General features: G+C 37.5%; 1 long non-coding RNA gene across 3 annotated transcripts in view; it reads left to right on the top strand.

Moving 5' to 3' along the window:
• The window catches only part of LOC133223597 (uncharacterized), a 227,473-nt gene that overhangs the window by 68,085 nt on the left and 144,856 nt on the right, over positions 1-14,532 (top strand). The window lies entirely within an intron of this gene.

The following is a 14,532-nucleotide window of genomic DNA, read 5'->3' as shown; positions in this document are numbered from 1 at the left end:
CAAATTAGCTGAAGGACTCTGGGAGCTGTCACAATACTTTCAAGGCATAGTTTGACCAGATACCAAATTAGATTGTGTTGCTTCCTAACTGGAGGTATTAGAAGTTCCTTGTAATAAGCCCTAAGGGAAGTTTCTCTTGGGGTGTATTTCTGCCCACTGTAATACTTTCACAATGTAAGTTGTAGATATATGATTTCAATCTTCACTTATGACAGGATTCCAATGTTTTAGCTTTAATAAAATTACATGACAGCTATTTGACAATATTAGGGCTCATTTATAAAATGTATTGATGATTAAGTGGCAAATACCACTGTGTCATTGGGAAATCTGTCAGCAGTGGTTACTGTTTCCATTGCCTTTAGCACATTCATCAAAGGGATAACAAACAGATACATTTTTGAATTTTAATGGAAAAATTGTAGTACAGTCTTGTGGCATTAAAATTCAAAGGTCTGTAAATAATGAATTATTTCAGTGATGGTTACTGTTTCCCTATCTTTAGGAAAAATAGCATCTATATGTTGTACTTTGTTGCTAACAGCATACTTTAATATTTATGAACTGCCAGTTTTCTATAAACAAAGAAATTTGGTAGTTGTCACTGTAATGGCTTGTTATTTATATGCTTCTAAATTTTACAGAAGCAGAATACTATTAGTATATCAAATTTGAACTAACCAGAAACATCCTCTTTCACTATTATATTGAACACAGTAACTTGAAAGCTACGGAAGTGCTGTCATATGGCCTGTCACAGGAAATGGTCCATACGCCTTGGCTCAAGAGAGTCCACTGGGACTGTGCGTGTATATGCAGGACATCAGCCTGCAGGCAGGAAACAAATTAAAGAACCAAGACTTTCTGTTCCAGCATGATTTCTTATCTCAGAATGAATGGAGTCATTGTGGCAGTAACTAGATTACTGGATTAGAAGATGGATCTCACTGCAGTCATGTAGCCCCATTTTCTAAGAGGAGCTAGTGTTATCTGAATTTTATGTATACTGCTGGTGCTTTGAGAGGCCTCTGAACGTGCTATAAAAAGACTTTGATTCACTTCCTCTCAAGCTGAGTGTGTTTGGACACTGCAACATTAATACATACAAGCATTTGTGATTTTCTAAGTCACTTCCAAGCCTTTTAAATCTATGAATGTCCCAGGCATGAGCACTTGTTCTGAAACTTCAGTTCACCTCTGAGAATGAAGATTTATTTGATTCAACAAAATGGAATCTCAGGGGTGCAAAGTGAACCTTCAACATTTATAGAAAGAGTATTTTAGCTCTCTCAAGGTGGTTTTGTTTTGTTTGGTTAAATTACCAAAGGACTTGTAGAAGCTCTTCATTGTTTGACAGTGGTATCTGTATGTATGTTGCTGTGTGCCCTTTTTGGAACTTGCCTTAGTGATAATGAATACATATGCTCTCTACATGAACTGTTCCATCACTTTACTCAAGAAGTGTCCAATTCAATGTTCTAATCATTTTTGCCTCTGGACAAACAGCTGAATCATTGACTCTGTTCTTTTTGTAGATGAAGAAAGATGTAGTGTTGCTTCTAATGTACAAAACGTTGACATGTACTGTCTATTTTGTTACTAAATAGCCTGCTTCTCTTCCTCTCCATCTTTTTAAATGTAGCTCCTTTGCTGCCACTTAAAAGGATGTTTTCACAAAATATGAACTGTTTGAATGAGAGCTTCTGAATTATGTTCTGAAGGGCCTAATTTTTAGACATCTGACATGTGAAAAAGAATCCAGTCTTTAGAAGGGGGTGTTTAAGTCACCTAAATAAGGGTGCAGGAAACAAAGAGGAAGAAGGCATTTCTGAAAGATAATGCAAAGAAACTCACATGTGGATGTTAGGAGCCATCTAGACTAAATAGAAACCACTGTGGTGGCTTCTGTCTTTATCTTCACCCTGTCTTAATCTTCATTCTCTTCCAAAGTCCAGCTGCCTGCCAGCAGTCCCAATAAAGGTGCTTTGCTGTCTACAGACTAGAATAATCTGTTATGATCAGGTTCCTCCCAGTCACTTTTGGTCCAAAGAGTTGAGAAAAAGTGTCATTTTTAAGTTTTTAGACAGGAATTGAAAATCTACATCAAGGTGCCTGAACGTATTTTTAGATACCTAAAAAGCTGTGCAATTCTGACACTTAGTACCATTTTTTAAAACCAAAAACTTAAGAAAGTCATTTCTGACCATTGTGCTATTGGCTTAACTATAGACAGATAAATAAGGGTTCATAAGGTCTGAAATGTAGATCTTAGAAACAGAAAACCGTTTAAAACTGACAAGACAATAGGTTTGACTTTCATTTTTTGCCATGTTTACCTGTGTGATAAAAATGTATTTACCTTAAAAACCTGTGAAGAACAGTCCACATTGTGCAAACAGTTGCATTCTCTTTGAGAATGAAGAAAATGTCCATTTGCTTCTATTTTTTCCATAGTTGCATAACCTTTATGTATTCTGTAAATTAGGTTTCATACTAGTTTGAAATGCATTAGAATATGAATAATTTGAATTATGATGCAGAGAGTCCATGACAATGTACTTGGGTATTCTATAATTCATGCCAAAATTTTATTTCCAGGATTTTGGCCACCAAATTGATGTCTGGCCCAATTGTTGTATTTTGCAGAGCAGTTTTTTAAACTTAGGTTGCCATATGTATTCAGTGATTCTTCTTTTAAATAATGCTTTAAGACTAGATTTAAGAAGAAAACCAGGAATGGAAGAGATGAGAAAAAAACAAACCTAACCCAAACCAACCTAAAAAAGAGGAGGAAGAAACGCAAACAAATATGGGGTCTCTCCCACATATGTGCAGTGAAATATATATGCAGTGAAATACATATGCAGTGAAAATTCAGGTCGTCACTAGGTGAACCAGTGGAGATTGCATCTGTGTAAAGCATAAAGTTTCCGTGTGGTTTGTACGTGCCACTTGATTTTGGTGCAGGTCTACTCTTTGTATGTGAGCTCCTACTTCATAGTTCTCAGTGCATTCAGTCTGAAACTGTCATTCAGTAGCTTTTAGGAAAATTTGAATGAGCTTCAATGAGTCAAAGGCAGAGACAATAGTTGTTCAGATGCCAGAGGTTCTTGGGATGTATAATCATTCCTATGATACACTTGTAGAAAGGAAGCCTTGGTGAATGACAAGCATTCAGTATACTTTGAGATGCAGTTCCTACTAGAAGTGCTAAAACAGAGGAAACAGCTGAAGTGGGAGGCAGTAGTAGGTGTTTTGGTAATATTAGCAGTAAACACTACCATCAGCTTTGATGGAATTACTTAATGGAATTAAATTTTTCTCCTCCCCTAGCATGGAATAACCAGGTTTATGCACAGCTTTGGTGTGCTGAGCACCAGTGGTGGTCATGACTTTGATGCAGATTAGTTAACTGAGTGGTTCTGAATCCTTTTGTTAAGCAGCAGTGACTGTAATCCTTTTGAATGAAGGTGACTTCCCTGTATTGGAATGAAGAATTGTCCAAATATACTTACATGGATGTATCCTGTATTTTTTGCTTGTCTCTGTATAAAGGAATTAGATCTGGCTGAAATGGCACTGTGTATTTTTCAGTAGAGTGAAGTAAAATATTTCACAGAAATTGCTGGATACTGATGGATTTGCACACACACTTAAAAATGTGGATTGAAGTACTAGAATCTTAGAAGTGAGATGTACTCCTTAGGGTCTTGTCAGCATTAGAAGTTCTTATGCTGCCACACTCCTCAGTGGACCACAGCTATATCTCTTACGAGGCAGCGAATCCTAGAATTCCCACAAGGACCTCCTAAGAGATGAGCAACAGACAAAGACACTGTGTTAGTTTATGGGAGATACAGTCCCATGGGAAGAAATGAATTTTTTTAAATAATCAAAACACATTCTTCTATACTGAAAAAGGATGAATGCAATTCTAAAAATACTTTTTTATAAGTTTTTTTGTTAAATGTTTTATTATTTAATACTTCAGATATAAATTTCTTTTTTTTTCTGTTTATCTTAAAACAAAACCTGAAGCAAACCCTTGTTCCCTGTGTGTTGCTGTTGCTGGTTTTTTTATTTGTTGTTTTTTTTTCTTTAGGAAAAAAAAAAAAGTCAGTTACAACCTATTTCACTTCTCACTAATCACATTTTCTGACAGTAAAATGTTCTGCTGGGTAACTTCTAATCAGTCTGGCACTGTCATCTGTTAAAGCATCCCAGACTATAATGGAGAGTCCCAAAACTGTAGTCTCTAGAGATATCTCTACAGTGTTTCTTTTCTAGTGTAATCCAAATATTCAGTAAAAATTAAAGTTGATGGGCTTTGGTTGGTTTGATTTCTTTATGATCAACTTTTACTTACCCGTATCCATAGAGCTGGATTCATACATCAGCTCTAAACCTCTTTAAACTATGAATCTGAATTTTGATCAAGCTGCAACATAAGGAGGCAGAAGTGTAAATTATTTCATTCAGTTGTTTGTGGCTTTTTTCTAAATAATAGGACCACAAAATTTCAGAATAATAGTCTCATTACTAGTCAGCTAGTCAGCTAGTAACCTAATACTGAACAGCCATTACAGACATTTTAATTCAAAACTTAAGATCAGAGAAAGGAAAAAGCAGAAGTTACCACAGGCAGGAAGAAGAGCTACTGAACTTCATGGGTCTTAAAGGGAATGAATTCAAACTTCCAAAGAATTCTGTTTTGTAATAGCAGTAAGGGCTTCTGTATCAATCCTTTTTAAAGCTGGATGGGAACAGACTGCACCATCAGCTTAGCCAGAGGCCCTTAACTATCCTTGATCTTTATTTGCCAGAGGCTCCTAATCATCCTTGATCTTTTTTTTGACAGATAAATGGCTCATACCTTGGTTCTTAACGCTTTGTTTCAAACTTTGAGAGAAGGGGGGAAAGTACAGCATGCTCTCTACTTTGCCTAATACACATACAAGATGCTTTGATCTGGTGAAAATATATAGTGTCAAACAAACCTCTGGAAGGACCTTCATAAAGAGAGCTGACCTGACTATGCATTGTCCTAAATTTCGCTAATAAAAAATACCTCTGTGCCAGCACTGAGCAGTGCTGTCAGCTGGGCTGAGCCCAGCCTCCCTGCAGAGGCAGCACTCTGAACCTGTGCAAAATGGCTCTTACTTCTTTATTCCTGCACCTGCAGGATGCCTTTGAATTTTGGCTAGATACAATCAGCTCACTTTTTATGTGATTTATGTCAAGCAAGTAGTTAGATACTGTTTGTCTTACCTGTACTTGGGTGCTGGGGCTGAAGATGGGCTCTTGTTCTTTTCCAGACAGGCTCTTTTTAGCCTCAGACAGGAAAGGTGTAGCTGGCATGCATCCTGACACTCATTGCGTTGTACGTGTGACCTGTTCTTTTGTGCATGTTTGTTGTGCAAAAGGAAAATAAGTATTATAGCTCCCTTTTCATGCTATAATGCTAGTCTTTTAAATTATGGAAATTCCTTTCAGCTCAGTGTGAGGGATCTGGCAGTGCCTTGCTAAGAAGGCTGGAACTGGCTGTGAGGCTCCCACAATGAACAATGACTTCTGTAAGTTTATTGGTACTGTAATTCTTGCAGGTTCCTCGTTATTCTCCTTTATACCTGTAATAGAGCTAAAGTATTAGTCACAGAAACAATGCTGTCTAACTTGTGGTTTGTTTTCTGCCAGCTCCTGTTTCTTTTTCTTCGTTTGTTTTATTTTTTTCTTTATTATGTGTCTTAGCTGATCTTTTTCGCAAAGGCACAGCTCTATGTAAAAGCTGCTGCTGCTCCTGCTAAGAAAATACAATTTTTCCACTTTAAAACACAGGAAAATAATGGGGTAGGTGTGTGGGGGGGTGGGGGGGTGGAGTAGGGAGTGTAGCGGTGAAGGGGATGGGGGAAAGGGCTGACAGCTTCATAACTGCAGGCTTCCCAAATGCCAAAGCTTAACATCTCCTGTTTGGAGTCTGAGTCATGGCTGACATTCTTCAGTAGAACATCTATTAGCTCTAGTAGAAGACTGCAGTGTTTGCTTTGGTTTGGATACAATTTTCTTCCTTTAGATTAGTACTTAGAAATAAATTCTAAAGACCAGTTAAAAATTATATTGGGTGGAAAATAGACTTTTAATAACCACTTTTGACTGCAAGTTAAGACATTGTGCTGTTCTAATGCACAATGACGTTGTAGCCTTAGAAGAGATGCCTTACTTAAGGGTATTGAAAACTTTTCACTGTATGAAATAGCATCTGATTCTGTAAAATTAGTTTGTTGTAAATCATTTGAATAAGCTTCGTTTTAATTGTGGTATAGCGGTACAGAAGGGGTATTGTATTTTAGGGATCTGTGTATTTTTAGTGTTACCTTAAAGAGTCATAGTGTGAGGTTTTGCTGATATAGTGGTAGAGCATGAAACCTCCTGGGTTTGTTTGTGTATTTTGCATGGTGGTGAGAGAGGCTATTCTTAATGTGCTGGAGTTAGCCATGGATCAAGAGCAATAAGATGTATAAGATTCAGACTATCCCAAATCCTCCCTCAGGACTTGATTGGAACATTTCACTTGCTTCCCTCTACACCCTTGAATAGCTGTCTTTTCCATTGTAAATCCCTGCTCAGAAAAGGAGGTGCCAACAGAGCAATGTTACCATTATTTCTGTTTGGGAGAGAGAGACTTTTTTCTCTAAAAAAGAAGCTGTGAAACCTCTTGATCTGAAGACCAGGGATTCCCTTTTAAAATAAGTGTTCTTGTAGATGGTATCTAGCTACTGAAAGGGAAAAAAAGCCAAGGATCCACATAGTGTGCTCAACATATATGTAGCAGCTGTGTATGTAGGTGGAAGTGGTTGCAGGTCTGCTGTGATTTATGGCAAGAGCTTCATAAAGCCAGGATGCATCTGATAACATTTCCACACATGTTTAGGAAGAGATTTCAGGAATTGTTGTGTGAACTGAAGTAAACTTTATTAGGTTTTTTGCCTACTGCTGAGACACATTGATCAGATGAGGAAACACTTTCCAGAGAAGTGTGAGGGGAGATTCTTGTGTGTGCTCTCAGTATTTCCTGATACAAATCCCAGGGGCAAGGCCTTCTGTTCCTTTGTGGTAAGTTAGACCAGAATTCATCTGTGGCTTTTGGAACAAGTTTATATAAACTGAAACCTGCCATTTACGGCTTCTCCATCTGATATTCTCCACAATATGGTGAAAAACATAAAAGCATTTAGGTGCTCTTTGGGATTTTATGCTGCTGTGCTGATTTATTTTTTGTGGGTGTTTGGTTTTGTATGCTGTATGGTTAAGTTATATGAAATATAGGACTAGGTTATGTATTAAAATCTCTTTGTCTTTGCTGAGGGGGTGCTTAGCCTCTGGTTTGATTATGTAACTAAACATGTATTTTTTTTAAATTCTAAATGTAGTGATATTAAAAAGTATTCTGAAATGAGAGTCCTATGCTTGAGTTAAAGCTTAAATCTCTAGGAAGAAACTAGTTTTCTCCTGTGGTCTTCATTTTTTTCCTGTAAAACTGTGTCAAACCTTTGAAAACCAGGTCTTAAAGATCCATAGATATGATATATGTAAGAATGCCTGAAAAGCCTCTGATTAACAGTGAAAACAGATTTCAGTTAAGTTTAAGTGTACATCTTGAACATCGCTTTACTTGGGCTTTGTTGCTTGGTAGGGCTGTCCTAATACAAAACCATTGGTAATAAGGGTACTAACACAAGCCTTTAAGGTAGGGAAGGAGAGCTTCTGATTGTTCTAGTTATGATTATTTCAGCCTTACAGTGGTGTAAATTAATCCTAAATTGTCAACGAAGAATTCATGCGAACTTGCCATTGCTGGCTTCTTGATGATTCCCACCCAGAAAAGACTTTTAGAAAGAGGAGGTAACTGCAGACTAAGCAGTACAGTATTTTGTCCAAGCATCACTAGTCTAAACCTCTTTAATCTGTAGCAGTTTCAAAGCTCTTGAGAATAATTCTGCGTTTTAAGTAGGTGGGAGTTTTGTTGGCAGATTGTGTTCTCTGAGTGTTTCTAGTTTGTCTTTTCTTTTGGAGGAGGGGAGAAAGGGGAGGGGAACATGTTTGGGTTTGTTTGGGGGGTTTTCAGAAAGTGTCTCTGAGTTAGGACTCTGTGATTCTTGGCTTCTCATACCCTGAAAGTAGACATAAACTGGCACTGCTTTTGAAGGAGTCCCATACAGCCCCTTGCCTGTACATAACCAAATATCTGTGGGGCTCTGCAAAAGGCAAGATCTCGGAGTTGATCTGGATTTAAAAGCTAAGACAAATATCTCCAGATGTTTACATTACTTCAGGGCAGCTGCCGGGTCCTGCTCATAATCCAGAATGCATGTGCCAGAAGAGAGGCAGCTGCATACAGGGAGGGAATGCAAAAGGCTGTGAGTAGGCCTTTTGCTGATAGTGTTGACTTAGGCTTACGTAGGCTTTAAGGTGTCTAAAATGTGCATTGAGCTGGAAATTACCTTCCTGGAAGAAAACAGAGGAATTATAGTTATCTAAAATCAGAAGGGTCTAGAATCAGTGAAGATCAAATCATTCAGACTAAAGGTTTTCTTCATCCAAGAAAGCTGAAAAGGTCATGCAGGAGAACAAGCTGAGATTTAAAGGCTTGCATTTTGTGAATCCAAGATGTTCAGAATGTTACAGTCATGTTTAGATCAGTGCCTGGGTTTTTCCGAATGCTTATCCTAGTAGAAAAGGTATCCTTTTGAGATGGATTTGGTGTCAATATTTTGAGAACAGTGCAGTTGTCTGTGACAGGCCTGCTGCTAAGCATATAATTGGCAATCCATTTCCTCTCCCTCATCATAAGTACCTCTCTTTTTATGGAATGTAGCAATCAACATCCTTAGAAAGCTTACAAAAAAAACCCTTTCCAAAACTTCCTGTATAACAAAGCTTATACATTTTCTGCAGAAGGCTTCATGCACTGAGAATGACAAAAAGGTTTAATGTATATAGAGCAATTATTTTTCTATTTTTGTTAAATACTAAGTTTGCTAAAAATATGGTTTTAAATTGTTGCACCATGGTGAATTTGACCTAGATTTGTCAAATTTTGCAAATATTTCCTGTAAGAGAGGAGGTGAGGAGGTGTTTCCACTCTGATACTAGGTACTGTGCTCCAAGTATTCCCTTGCTGATGCCAGGGAAAATATGCCTGTTTACTTGTGACTCTCCATATAAGTCAGAGGCAGGTATGATGGCAGCACCAACGTTACTGACCTGTGCATACTGTGGTGATCAAGCGTATGACTGCTTGACAGGTATTCTGGTCAACTCTGACAGAATGATTTTTCTATCCTTTACAGCTATTTTCCCCCTTGTACCCTTGCAAATTCTTTCTCTCTACCACTTCCGTCCCCTCCAAAATTAGCCTTTATTCTTTCTCTATTGGTCCTGATTTTGCTGATTTTTACACACATTGGGGATGTCATTGCCCAGGTAATTTCTGCCACCGGTAACAGTTCCATTAAAGCTGGTACCCCCATTCTGTTGTTATAACATATTACTAATTTCTGCTATTTCTCATGTTGTTACCATGCTAGTGTATCCTCAGGTCAGGGTTACCTTTGAATGTATTTTATGTTCTCTTTGATATGAGGAAGCTATGGCAGATTCTTAAGTTCCAAACGTATTATAGTATAGTATGTTCAGGATGGACTACTTATTTGCGTCCCTCAGTAGTTACAGCGGGCAGGCTTTGGAGAAAGAACAGAGTGACAATGCTGCCCTTTGTGTATGCAGTGGATAAAACACACAGCAAGAAAACAAGTTCAGTTCTTTCATCTACCTTGAGAGAGTTTGTGTTTGTATCTCTTACTGCTGTGGAAATGCCCTATCCCAATGCAGTAAGGAACTTGGAGTCAGTGAAGGCACCCACATTATTGTGCTTTGCAGAATCAAGTGCTCCCTGGGATCCAGCTGGAATCTAGAAGAAGGAAATATGTAGATATCTACTTTATGTATTTTTCCACATTGGCTGTCAAAAGAAAAATCTGTTATATGCACAATCCTAGGTGTCTCTTGCCAACAGTAATTTTCTACCACTGAAAGATTATCCCTACAAAAGGGGAGATTCCAGGGGGCCAAATACCAGGAGTTGCAAATTACAAAAACACAAGGGAGCTGGAATGTGCCCAAGAATCTGGACCCTTTCTAGTATTTGGAAATTCATATATTCCTAGCTGCCGAGACTTGAAAATGGAAACAGCAGAGATTTGAAACTCATAATATGCATTTCAGAACAGTGCAGAAGTGGTAAAGAAACACACAAAGATGCACATGCATTTATGTTCACCTTGAGTGGTAGAAGAGAGTGTCAGCAAAGTGTAAGTCAGTCTCTCTGTGTTTAGTTCAGTTTATTATGTGTGTTTGAAGATAATCAGTTCCAGCATAGATAGAAGGTGAATGTAGATCTCTTGTTAAATCCAAATTATTTTATTCATAGCTTCAATATAGAAATAGGGAAATGTGAATGTCAATCTCAAAATGCCTGTGGCTTAAGAATTACACATGTAGGAATATGTCACATAGTTGGGATTATTCACCTTTCCCACTCAGTAACCATCCATAATCAGTGTTAAGGGAAGGAGGCTGTTCCAGAGCGTGGTTTAGTGCTATTCAGGCATTTGGGATTATTCCCTAAACTTAACTATCTGTGCACCCTGGAGGATAAATACCTTCCAAAAGATTAATCTCTACCTTTTGGTCTCTTCACTTCCAGGTGTCCTAGTTAAGCTGTTTAAACATTTCGTGATCAGCACAGCAAAACTCTGAATGCACGCTTGTTTTGTGGGTTAATAATTGCACATGTGTTTGAACCACCCCAAACCATAACGAGTTTCAAGAGTTTGGAACTCCAGAAAACAGAGATGAAGCTTAGAATTAATTTTAAAATTAAATTAGCCTTTTTTTTTCTTTATTTAGCAGTAACAATAATTGATCACTCGTGTCTTGTATAGCCTGTTTGTGCCAAAGAAATGCTGGCAAAATAAATAGGAGCAGTAAGCTTCCAGGTCTGTTCTCTGCTTTCACGCATAGGTACTTTCACACTGGTCACATTAAGAAATGGTGGAACGAGAAGCTATTGATATATGAGAAGAAGGCTCTTGCTGTGGGTGCTTCGTTGGGAGTTGATAAGCAAGAGAGAATACTGTGACCATTGTTTTTTACCAGCCTGCCAGTACTGAAACTCTTGGTATCTCTCAATTTCCTCTGTATACTTAAAGGATAATTAATTCCTTGTAAATATGTTTTGTCCTGAAGTCTTTTGGCATTACTATAAGAATGTCCTACTGGTAAACAAAAAAAAAAAAAAAAAAAAAAAAAGCATATTAATTAATGTTATTCCCATCTGGAGGCATGGCTGCTAAATGTTTTCTAAGGGTACTAATATAAAATATGGTTGTTAATGGAAAATAAGACCAGGACAAAATAGGTTATCCCTGCTAATATGTTGAAAGTTCTGAAGTAATCTCTGTCCAGAATTTCTTGGCAGGAAAACCCAGAGGTAATCTCAGCAATGCATCTCTTTGCAACTATGGGATGCAGGGTGTAGTGCCAGGTTTCTTAGCTTTCAAATGTTCTTCTTCAGACATTAATTTCTTGGGAAATGAACACAAACTGCCATTTCCCACAATGTGTTTGCAGATATGTTCCATCTCCCTGTTTAGCTGGATAAGGATTGTGTCTGCTGTTGGTACTTCCAAGAATTTCTTGCATCAGTTCTGCTGAAATCAGGGGGAAAATACAGAACCAGTAACGGTAGCTAAGTAAATCAATAGTTTCTGTTAGTTTAAAATTATGGAAAGAAAGATCCACAGCAACAAACCCTAAACAAACAAACAAACACCCCCCCCCAAACCACCTTCCTATCCCCCAAATTAAAAAAAATCCCACAGACAAATAAAACCACTCCCAAATTCTCCCTAAGACCTAACTAAGATAATTGATTACTTAAGTGTAAATACTTGGAGTATTAGAAGATCTGGAGTGCTAGATACGCTCCTGTTGCAGGCTTAGACTGTAACTTAGTTGGAATTATGGTAAGATATTAATGGCTAAGGTTGTGTTTACCGCAAAAGAAAAGGTTTCTTTTGTAAGCAGGTCTTTGCCATGTGCTTTTACCTTAGGTTCCTTACTCATGTAGATCCCACTGCAACCCAACACAGACATTTTCTGCTGTAATATTTTGCAACAGAAGTGCTACAGGTGTGAAAGCAATGGCTATGGCTGTTGTGTTGGCTTTCAGCCACTGCAGAGCTTTAGAGGATTTAAAGTCTCACAAAGTTTTCTCTTTCCTAAACTCATATCCTGTCGACCCAGGCGAGTGTGGAAGTGCATTTAGGAGGCTGCAACTCCTTGAACTGTTCAAGGGTCCTAACTATTGTCATTAGAGGCAGGAAGAGAATTCTTTACTTTCTGCCTTCCTCCATTTATCCCTGTTTTTAGATCATAAAGATTTGAGTCCAATAAAGAAAGTGAGTGACTCATGACTATCTGCCTTTCCTAAGCCTCTTAAGAAGAGAGATGTGTGGAGGGGGAAAACTACGTGATACTGTTACAGAATTTTCTACAGCTGAAATAGTAATTCCTTGAACAGCTACACTGTATTTTCTTGGTAGAATCAACTTACTGAATCCTTTCCCTGATTTCCTCTCCCAGCTAAAGTCCATTGCATACAGGTTAGCTGTCGCTTTTGAGACCTTCAGGGCATCTGCTTCCCTGTCTACTGTATTGAATTTGGTTTTGAGGCATCTGTTGGCTGGTGATGCTAGTCTATCTTGTCACTTGTTCATTTCTACACACGCACCTTTCTGCTTTCTTCCAGAGTGTCTCTTATGCTTGGAAGATGCTTTCTCTAATTGTCCACAAAGCTACCTTATCATCACATTTCAAATCCTGTCTTCCTTGTAAGGATACCTAAAATATCAAAAGTAATGTTTACTCATAGAACTAAGTGTACCGCTTATTAAATGGCGCAATCAGTTGTCTTACTGATCTTTGAACTCCCTGGTCATACGCTTCTTGTCCTGTAGACTGCAATTCTTAATCATAGAAGTTGTGTCCAATATCTAGCATGTTTGATTCTTATCAAATAATAAGTATCAAATAAGATTCTTGTCTATTAACAGAGTTTTATAGTAATATGAGGGTATAACAGAACTAAAAATAATCCTGATTTCTACAGTGTTCCTGCTCTGGCTTGTATGCCAGATCCATGCTTTGGAAACTTAGATGTATCATGACTTCCATTGAAAGTGCCAAGGCATACAGCTGGTTAGTTAAGAAAGGGACTTGGTTTATGATAGATCTTTTAGTCTAATGCTTTCAAAATAGAACAAAGTAATTCATTATGTCATTTGTAAAGTAACTGGGTTTTAAATTGAGTAGATGTCATTTTCGTAGTTACTTTGTGGGCAACAGTATGGATGCTGTCTTTACATCCCCAACTATTTCTGATTTTCTTGCCATTTCTTTATACTGATGAATTCTGATGTCTTGTTCAGCCCTACTTTTAGAAATTATAATTCAGAATACACCATTGTTAGTTTTCAAAATCAGTGTTATAAGGAATATTCACAGCTAAGACTTGTTTCTTTGTACTTATGTCTTTCTATTTTGGGATATTAGGTAATATCCTATTAGGTAAATAGAATTAGGTAACTACTATACAGACAGCTAAATACTCAGCAAGTTAGTGAATAACTTGTATTTTCTCAAATTCATTACATTAATGTGAGGGTTTGATCCTTGCACTTCCCTTCAAGTTTCATCTTTGCAGTGATAGTGTGGAGATACTTTAACCTCTTGTGCCCAAGTCTTAAACATGGGGGTAGGGAAGTGCAGAGTAATGTATAGCCAACTTTCTAAAGACTATCTTTTGAATCTCTCTGTATTAGAAACAGCCATGGGAAAATTCCTGAGGATGGGAATTCCAGATAACTGAAATACTGGGACAAGTAATTTTGTCTTTGGGCTGTAGTAAACAGGATATATGATACAATACTATGCTACAGTACCCTTAGCTATTTAGCCAAAACATCCACCAAAGCAGCCTTCACTGTTTGGATAATATTTCATCAGCTTACAAATGAGTAGAACTGCTAAATATATGGTGAAATGGAAGACCAGTTAAAACAGATTAATTCAGTTTCCATCTATTACCAAATAGCATAGGAAATTAATCTTGTATGTGTTTATCTGCCACCATAAAAAATGCCACTAATCCCTAAAAAATGCCATTACTCCAATAGTTACTTTATTTTTTTAATATGGTAAACAATTTATATTTTTCTTTTACATTTAAACTAAAAAAAAAAAAAAAAAAGGAAGGAAGTCTTTCTACTTGACCTCTTAAACCATGTCACCTGAAATAGAACAACTACAGGTTTTTTGTTAATTGAAGTTTAACAGCTTTAGAAACTGTTAGTTGATACGGCCAAATGAAGTAATTATTACAATGCTGGAATGTTGTGGTATGGAATATGTTAG

The sequence above is a fragment of the Neopsephotus bourkii genome, unplaced genomic scaffold (assembly GCF_033783945.1).
Source record: "Neopsephotus bourkii isolate Nb327-2 ecotype Australia unplaced genomic scaffold, CSIRO-AGI_Nbou_v1 NB_168, whole genome shotgun sequence".
Classification (NCBI taxonomy): domain Eukaryota; kingdom Metazoa; phylum Chordata; class Aves; order Psittaciformes; family Psittacidae; genus Neopsephotus; species Neopsephotus bourkii.
This window is presented reverse-complemented; position numbering and strand designations above follow the sequence as displayed.